This window comes from Camellia sinensis, chromosome 2 (genome assembly GCF_055761805.1).
Source record: "Camellia sinensis isolate YWXY chromosome 2, ASM5576180v1, whole genome shotgun sequence".
In the NCBI taxonomy this organism is placed as follows: domain Eukaryota; kingdom Viridiplantae; phylum Streptophyta; class Magnoliopsida; order Ericales; family Theaceae; genus Camellia; species Camellia sinensis.
Window position 1 is genome coordinate 43,107,587 of NC_138962.1, and position 9,167 is coordinate 43,116,753.

A 9,167-nucleotide genomic window follows, 5' to 3' on the forward strand; every position below is an offset into this window, starting at 1 on the left:
GGGCTTTTAGAAAAGATGGTTTTGCCACTATCTAGTGGGCTTAAAATTCACAGTTTTAATGCGTTATCCCAATTTAAGCAATTCGACCTTCATCCACAGGCATTCAAGCAGTTATATCACATAAGCAGCTAGCCTCATGGTAATCATGCAATTATGACAACACTCACACGCATGCAAGGATGCTAAAGCATAAAAGCTCACCTAGTACTCCAAGCCAAAACAGAAACTAGTAAGTAATCATATGCATGATCCTAGTTCATGTTAAGATGGCTAATGCAACACATGCAAGATGCAACTATGATAGGCTCGGCTATCCTAAACGTGGCATGTGAAATGCTGGAATTAACAAGTACTCAACTTTGGAATTGAAATACAAGTGCAGTTAGTATGATGTGCCGAGCCCGGTGCATGTAAGACAAATGTATGGATGCACGCATGCATAGCATAAGGTATGCTAAATTAAACATGTCCTAATACTAACCATCAAAGCAGGTAAGTAAAAGGGAGAAAGAAGTGGGGGTTGGAAGACATACACACACGCACCCACACTTATTACAAGTACGCCCTCACTCGGAGGGACCGAATAAATATTACAGTTCGAATAAATAACTAACTACTTAATTAATTATTACAGAATTCCTATTTAATCAATAAATTAAATGCAAAGGGAAGGTGGCCACGGCCCCCGCCTCGGGATGCGCGAATGATGCATGCTTGACCCATATCGCCCGGAAACTCGCTGCCATAGCACTACTGCCTCTGTTTTCACTTCCTTTTCTTCTCTGAAAACTTGTCAAAGTCTTAGAGAACCTTCTATGAGCATTGCAGAACATCATCGGCTAGGAGGGATGGCCACCGGCCGTGTACAATATCCATCGGCTGGAGATAAAGCTATCGGCACTGAATAAATGGCCGGTCGGCACTGAATTCTGCCGGTCGGCAGAAACTTCCTGCAGAAGACAGTTTTGACAGCAACAAAGGACAGACAGTGTATGGCATGAAATTCCAAGCAAATGTGTGCACCAAAACATCCCTTATCATGCTTTTGACTCAAAGGGAGATGTTCCTTGATTCTCGGACCACCAATTGCGCATTTCGATGTGTGATGGTCCAAGAAACCAAGTATGCACTTTGATTTCAAATGTCATGCAAACCAAACAAACACATAAAGCCCAACCTCTATCACATGATCAAGAGGCAAGGCATGCATGCCAATGTAATGCAACCTAGGTATGCAAACAAGAATACAAGCATGCTATGCAACTACATGGCATACACAATGCTAACAACATAACATGCGCAACGCTTTGAAACATGTCATACACAATGCAAGATGGGCTTACACCAATACTAGTGGACCTCAGCCACACTCACATAGGAGGCCATAAGTTGAAGATGAAGTGCCTCGAAATGCGTGCACACGGGCACGCAAACCGAGGCAATGGCATATGTAATGCAATGGCTAAAATGGCATATAGAATGCAACATGGACTTATACTAACATGAGAGAGCCTCAGCCACACTCACATAAGAGGCCGATGGATGAAAATGAAGTGCCTCGAAATGCGTGCACACGGGCACGCAAACCGAGGCAATGGCATACGCAATGCAATGGCATGGAAATGGTATGCAAACATGCTAATGGAATTTAAGCACTGAAATGTGGGGGAAAACAGCCCCAAAATGAGGCGAAAACACACCCGATGCATGGAATCTCTCCCGAAATGCAAATTAGGCGCATAGAATGAACTACAGCTATACAAAGCATGCATAATTGGTACATGGAATGAAAATACAGAAGCAAGGCAGCCTCAAAATAAGCATTTTACCAGTATAAATCATGGCCAAACAGCAAACAAAGATAGGGCAACAATGGCATGCAAAAATGGCCCTAAACATGAGGTTGTGAAGCAACTCACAGCTGCTAACTCCAAATGGGTTAGGACCCTTCAACAACATTGAAGAGGGACCAAAAATAAGCACTTTCACAGAACTGTAAAAACCTCAAAAACAAACATAGATAAGGCTAAGTTCTTATGCAAGAAAATGGACCAAAAGGTGGCCAAAGAGGCAAGTGGTATATGCAATTCCCAAACTGAAAAATTCCCTTCTACAAAATTGAAGAGGGACCAAAAATAAGCATATTTACAGAACTGTAAATCGTCCAAAACAGTGTAAAAACATGCTAGAAATGCAATGCAAAATGAGGCTCAAAAAGAGGCTATAACACAAAGTATGCAAAATATTCACCAAACAGCCAAAGACCCTTAATAAAACATGTTAAGAAGGTCAAAATAAGACCTTTTCTAGGCCTGTAAAAAGATCAAAAACGGAAGCACAATGGGCTGCCAAAGCATGCAAAAATGGGGACCAAAATAGAGTATAAAGCAAAGTATAGCATGGAGGTCCCAAACAGTGTTGATCCCTTCTTCAATGTTGAAGAGGGGCTCAAAATAAGCCTATTTACAGTTTACATCAGGCTCTAAAACAGATCACACACAAGCCAAAAATATCATGCAAGAAAGATGGCATACAAGAGGGTAATGAAGCAAGTGCAACAAGGAGGTCCCAAATAGGGCAAGACCCTTAATGAAAGATGAAAATAAGCTCAAAATATGGCCACTTTAAGTTTTGGTCGGAGCTCAAATGTATAAGCAAGAAGGGCTAAGATATAGGCCAAGAAAAGAGCAAAAAAGGGAAAAACGAGACTCACCTTTGAAGACTAGTCTTTAGCAACCTCTTGGCTTGAGAAAAAGATGCTCCTTGCCTCTGGAAATGACCTCCAAACTTCTGGTATGGAGTGGTGGTGGTGGTGCTAGGTGGTGGTGAAGGAATGGCCCAAAACTAGACCCTTTTGGACCCTCAAACCAACACAAATGTAGAGAGAGGGGGAGATATAGAGAGGGAGTGATATATATATGTGATATATCAGATTTTCTAACCTCTTAAAGGGGAGGAGAGGCTCTCTTTATATAGAGAAACCAAAGGGGCAAAGCTTCTCTTGGAAGCTTTGACCAAAAAGGCCAAGCTTCTCTTCGAAGCTTGGAGCAAAAGGGCCAAGCTTCTTGGAGAAGCTAGGCAAAGGGGTCAAGAAGTTCAAGCTTCTTGGAGAAGCTAAACAAAAAGGTTCAAAAAGGTCAAGCTTCTTGGAGAAGCTTTAAAAGGGTCAAAAGGTTCAAGCTTCTTGGAGAAGCTAGAAAAGGTCAAAAGGTTCAAGCTTCTTGGAGAAGCTAAAAAAAGGTCAAGCTTCTTGGAGAAGCTAAAAGGGGTCAAGCTTCTTGGAGAAGCTAAAAAAAGGTTCAAGAGGGTCAAGCTCCCTCAAGAAAAGGTCTTGGTCAGGACAAGTGGCCGACTGATCTAAAACAGTGGCCGGCCGGCCAAACACAATGCCGACCGGCAACAAAAGGTGCCGACCGGCATAAAAGATTGCCGATGGCAGTAAAAACTAGCCGGTGGCCTCTAGCCACTGCCGGTGGTGTGTGGGGATGCCTCACAAGGCATTCCCTACCCCTCCAAGGCAAAACACAAGTGTTTGGTGCAAAACCAGACACAAAACAGTCGAGTCGAGAGATCCTGAGGCAGGGCGCTTAGCCGAGACCTCCGGGAACTCAAGACGAACACGAACAAGGATGATCACCGAGTGTTCAAACGATGACGTCCAAGTCTTAAGGACGGTCAAAAATGGGGTGTCTACAGTTGCCCCTCTTTGACAGAACTCGAAAGTCATAACAATGACGGGAGTGAGTGTCAAAGCCTAGAGACGACCCATTTTTGACAAGGCCGAAGACTGAGACAAAGCATACAAGCTACAAACAAAGATATGCGCCCGAGGGCAGGGGCAAAATGCAAGACAATGCACAAAGCCGAGCACAACATATGATCATGCAAGAAACATAGGGACGTATCCCGGTGTTTCGGAAATGTATAAGCATTGGAACGTATTCCAAATGCTCTTAACCAAAGGGGGAGAAACATAGGGACATATCCCGGTGTCTCGAAACAAATGAGAAACATAGGGACGTATCCCGGTGTTTCGGAAAAAGAAGGAGAAACATAGGGACGTATCCCGGTGTTTCAAAAAGAAGGGAGAAGAAACATAGGGACGTATCCTAGTATTTCAAAAAGAAGAGAGAAACGTAGGGACATATCCCGGTGTTTCGGAAAAAGAGAAACATAGGGACGTATCCCGGTGTTTCGAAAAAAGAGAAAAAAACAGAGGGACGTATCCCGGAGTTTCGAAAGGAATGAGAAACATAGGGACGTATCCCGGAGTTTCAGAAAGAGAGAGAAATATAGGGACGTATCCCGGTGTTTCGAAAAAAGAGAAAGAAACATAGGGACGTATCCCGGTGTTTCGAAAAAAGAGAAAGAAACATAGGGACGTATCCCGGAGTTTCGAAATGGTGTGAGCATTGGAACGTATTCCGAACGCTTTAAACCGAAGAGGGAGAAACATGGGGACGTATCCCGGTGTTTCGGAAAGAAGGGAGAAACATAGGGACGTATCCCAAAGGTTAGGGACGTATCCCAAAGGGTTAGGGACGTATCCCAGAGGTTAGGGACGTATCCCAAAGATTAGGGACGTATCCCAAAGGGTTAGAGACGTATCCCAGAGGTTAGGGAAGTATCCCAAAGAATAGGGACGTATCCCAAGGATTAGGGACGTATCCCAAAGGTTAGGGACGTATCCCAAGGATTAAGGACGTATCCCAAGGATTAGGGACGTATCCCAAAGGTTAGGGACGTATCCCAAAGGGTTAGGGACGTATCCCAGAGGTTAGGGACGTATCCCAAAGATTAGGGACGTATCCCAAGGATTAGGGACGTATCCCAAAGGTTAGGGACGTATCCCAAAGGTTAGGGACGTATCCCAAGGATTAGGGACGTATCCCAAAGGTTAGGGACGTATCCCAAAGATTAGGGACGTATCCCAAAGGTTAGACAAAGGAGAAGAAACATAGGGACGTATCCCGGTGTTTCAGAAAAGGAGAAAGAAACGTAGGGACGTATCCCGGTGTTTTGGAAAAAGGAGAGAAACATAAGGACGTATCCCAGTGTCTCGGAAAAGGAGGAGTGAAACGTAGGGACGTTTCCCGGTGTTTCGGAATGGAAGAAGAAACATAGGGACGTATCCCGGTGTTTCAAAAAAAGAGAAACATAGGGACGTATCCCGGTGTTTCGAAAAGAGAGAGAAACATAGGGACGTATCCCGATGTTTCGAAAAGGGAGAAACGTAGGGACGTATCCCGGTGTTTCAGAATGAGAGAGAAACGTAGGGACGTATCCCGGTGTTTCGAAAATGGAGAAACGTAGGGACGTATCCTGGTGTTTCAGAATGAGAGAGAAACGTAGGGACGTATCCCGGTGTTTCAGAATGGGAGAGAAACGTAGGGACGTATCCCGGTGTTTCAGAATGGTGTGAGCATTGAAACGTATTCCAAATGCTCGTACCCAGAGAAGGTCTAACCCGTCGCACGCGCGAGGAGAAAGAATGATAATTGCAAGTGAAAAGGTGCATAACAATACAAGTAATGAGCATGACAATGCTAGATAGATGTGCAAAATCAATGCAATGAATGAGCATAACAATGCTAGTGAAGTGGGTGCATAACAATGCAATTGGAACGTGCGCGACAACGCATATTCGGAACAAAATGCCGAATAAAGGAATACAAGCCTTAACAAGACCAATTCAAACACAACCTCCGATTTACCTCTCAGAAGGGTCACAATATATATTTCAAAAGGATACACCTCGTGCATGCCGACTGACGATGAGCTACGCATCGAAAACATGAATTGAAAATTCCGCAGAAACAATCTGAGCTGAAAGTGGGTTACTCTTGCTTATACTTCCAAAACGCAGTTACTACCTTTCTTTCCTGGCAAGGACTGGTTTTCTGAGGGAGCACTTTGATTGCCATTCTGGCTTGAAGCAGACCTGATCTTGAGCTTGAGGTAGGGGCACACCCATACTTCGGAGTAGTGACAAGGCCTGAAGAGGTACATCCAGAGTATAATCACGGAATTTGCTGAAGGTGAAACACACTCAGATGCTTTGATTTTCCCTCTTTTCTTTTGCTTTACAGTCCGGAACCCATGTAGCTTCAGATAGGTCCTGGTTTTACTGTTCTCACATGACCTGGGTTGAACCCTGCGATTTTATGAAAGAACGAATCTTGTTTTGCACAAACGTGAAGAATGGCACAGCACTCTAAGCACAAAGCGATTTTATTTTTGAAGTTAAGAAATGAGTTCTTAATCGGGTATTGAGCCTACGACTGAACGCAGTGAAAAAGACTCAACAACGAAAAACAAAAGGTAAACAACCTAAACACATCGAGACATGCTCGGAACGACTCAAGACAAGAATCGAGACAAAACAAAAGACACGACACACAGACGTGCACATGGAGCCTGTTTCACCGGGTATTGTTTCCCACCCTCTCTCATTGGTGATCCTCACATCGCTCGGCCCTCAAGCTCTATTTTTCTGAAAAAGCCCTTTTCTCACTTTTTCTCTCATCGCACATCTCTCTATTCTTCAATCTCTCATTTTTCAATCCCTCCCCTGGGTGGTTGATGGATAAACTAGAAATTGTGGGCTCTTGCCGCTGGTATTCTACCAGATTCTCAATCTTGTTCGCAACAGTGAGCTTCTCCCATAGAGGGGCTGCACTACAACTGGGTATGTAGCAAATCTGTGGCTGACATCAGTTGATGATGCTCTGCTGGGAAGTTCGGACATGATCAGATCTGTCCAGATGAGGGAGTGAAATATCTCACCCCATTCCAGTTCGTGCTTCGCACTTGTCTTGATACCTCATTGCTTGGAGGATGAGAGAGCTTTCAGCCCTTTGTTGTTGACTTCAGTTGTGCCCTTTCTGGCAAGTAGAGTGCCCTTTCTGGCAAATGCATTGACAACAAGGGAAAGACAGGAAGCCTGACTCAACTGTGCCCCTAGTTCATTATTTTGACCATTTTTTTGTTTTGGTTTTCTACTAAAACAATTTTGACCAACATGAGAGTTAGATTAACACACTTGTTCGATTTTTGATTTGAAATCATGCAAGTCAGGCTATGAGCACTGAAAATTTTCCTTTTTTGGGTCCAAGAAAAGGTCCAGTTTTTGGAAAAGATGGAACAATTTTCGAGAAAATTAGTCAATCTCAGTAAAAACTCTCAAAAACTATTTTTGCGAACGGCCGATGCTTAAAAAAGTGCGGAACTTACTTTTGAGACGTACAACCTCAGATCTGGATGAAAACTGCCCCCTTGCTCGAAGAGAGCTGCATGGCAACGGAAAGTTGCCCCTTGTTTGAACGGCACCACAGCGCATTGAATGGCAACGGAAAGTTGTCCCTTGTTTGAATGGCACCGCAGCGCATTGAATGGCAACGGAAAGTTGCCCCTTGTTTGAATGACACCGTGGTGCATTGAATGGCAACAGAAAGTTGCCCGCTTGTCTGAATGGCACCGTAGTGTGTTGTAATCAATCCTCAGAGCGATGATTGCAACCGAACTCCTGGATACAGAAAAGACAAAGACTACTAGAACCATCACATGGACACAGTTGAATTTGAAGTATTTTACGGCTGGACTTCAGAATAAAGTTGGCTACGTATCCCAAACATGGGAATCAAGCCATACGTAGTTCGGGGTAAGGTACACTCGGGTATTAACCTCTCCTTTTTAGGCTCTAACTTTTGCCAAGGCGCCCGTTGCGGGTTTTCGACCTTGCGAGCTTTGTTTTTCTTTTCTTTTCAATTTTTTATTTCTTTTTCTCTTCTTTTTTTTGCATTTTTTTTTCTTTTCGTTTTCATTTTTTGCTTGCTTTTTTTTTTTGCATTTTTCTCTTGCTCTAACTTTTGCCTGGGTCGCCCTTCCGGGTTTTCGGCCCAGCGAGCCTCTCAAAGGGTAAAAGTGTAACAAGTCCATGCCAAATAGTTTTAGGGTTTTGAAGCCATCCGTATCCAGGAGAGTGGCTGTTGTATTGATTTACTGAAGGATCCATCTTCGGCTCTTCGAGCATATCTGACATTTTTGCCCCTAGTTTGAGGGGGGGCTTCTGATCTAGCTTTACAAGCTTCCTTTGATCTGATCTTCTTGATCTGACTTTGGTGCCTCTTGTTCGAGGGCTGCTTCAAAATGGCTACACAGGTCTCACGTTGTGGTTGACCGTTGAACGTTCTGAACTCAGGTTCAAGGTTTGAAAGTGAGGGGTCGAATCTCGAGGCTTAGAGCGATCCTAAGCTGCACAATCTCAAGAGCGATCCCACACAAGTCTTCGCAGGACCACGCAAAATATTTTTTGAAATTTTTTGAGAAAGCGACTAGTCGCTCGCGCTGAAGACAGTGTGAGACCAATCTGGATCAAGCCAGGATCCTTCTCAGTACTCACATTAACAAGCATGATCTTAATCATTAAAGGCTTAGCATGCCTCTCTTTCTCTCAAATGATCAATTTTTGCAAAACCCAAGGAATTCCTTCCTCTTCGTTTTCACCGCAGTGTTTTGAAAAAAGTTTTGAAAAACTTAGGTCATTACAATGACTTCAAAGGCACAGAAAGGCAGGTGAAGAGCACTGTTACTTCATTCAAACTTCTGGCACAACTGGCACACGGCAGAAGCAAACACAAGAGTGTGAAAATTACTGCTGTTCCATTCAGATCTGTTGGTGTAACTGGCTCCAAGGCAGAAACAGACTCAAAAGAAAACAAAAGGACAAACACAAAACAACATAGTGATGTCCGAGGTAACACCCCCGAAATCACCCGACTCTTAACAAAACAGGACTGACTCGATACAACAAGACAGACCCGACTGACTCAATATAACGAGACAGACTCAACAGGACTGACTCGATATGAAAAGACTGACTTAAAACAAAGAGACAGACTCAAAACAACAGAACTGACTCAATACCCAAGCCAGAACGTACAAAACCCAGCATTCACAAATGCTCAAAACAGTGCATGCCATACGCCACATCCGGAGTAAACTGAGCGCCGCCCGCAGGTGGTTCATCCCTCGATCTCATCACATTATCCCCCACAAGTTCACCGATCAAGTGCCAATAGACTTTGCAGGACCTGGTGCGGGGATGACTTTGTTGTCAATTAAATTTTGTATCTCGTGGCGGAGACGAACGCAACTGTCGGTGTCGT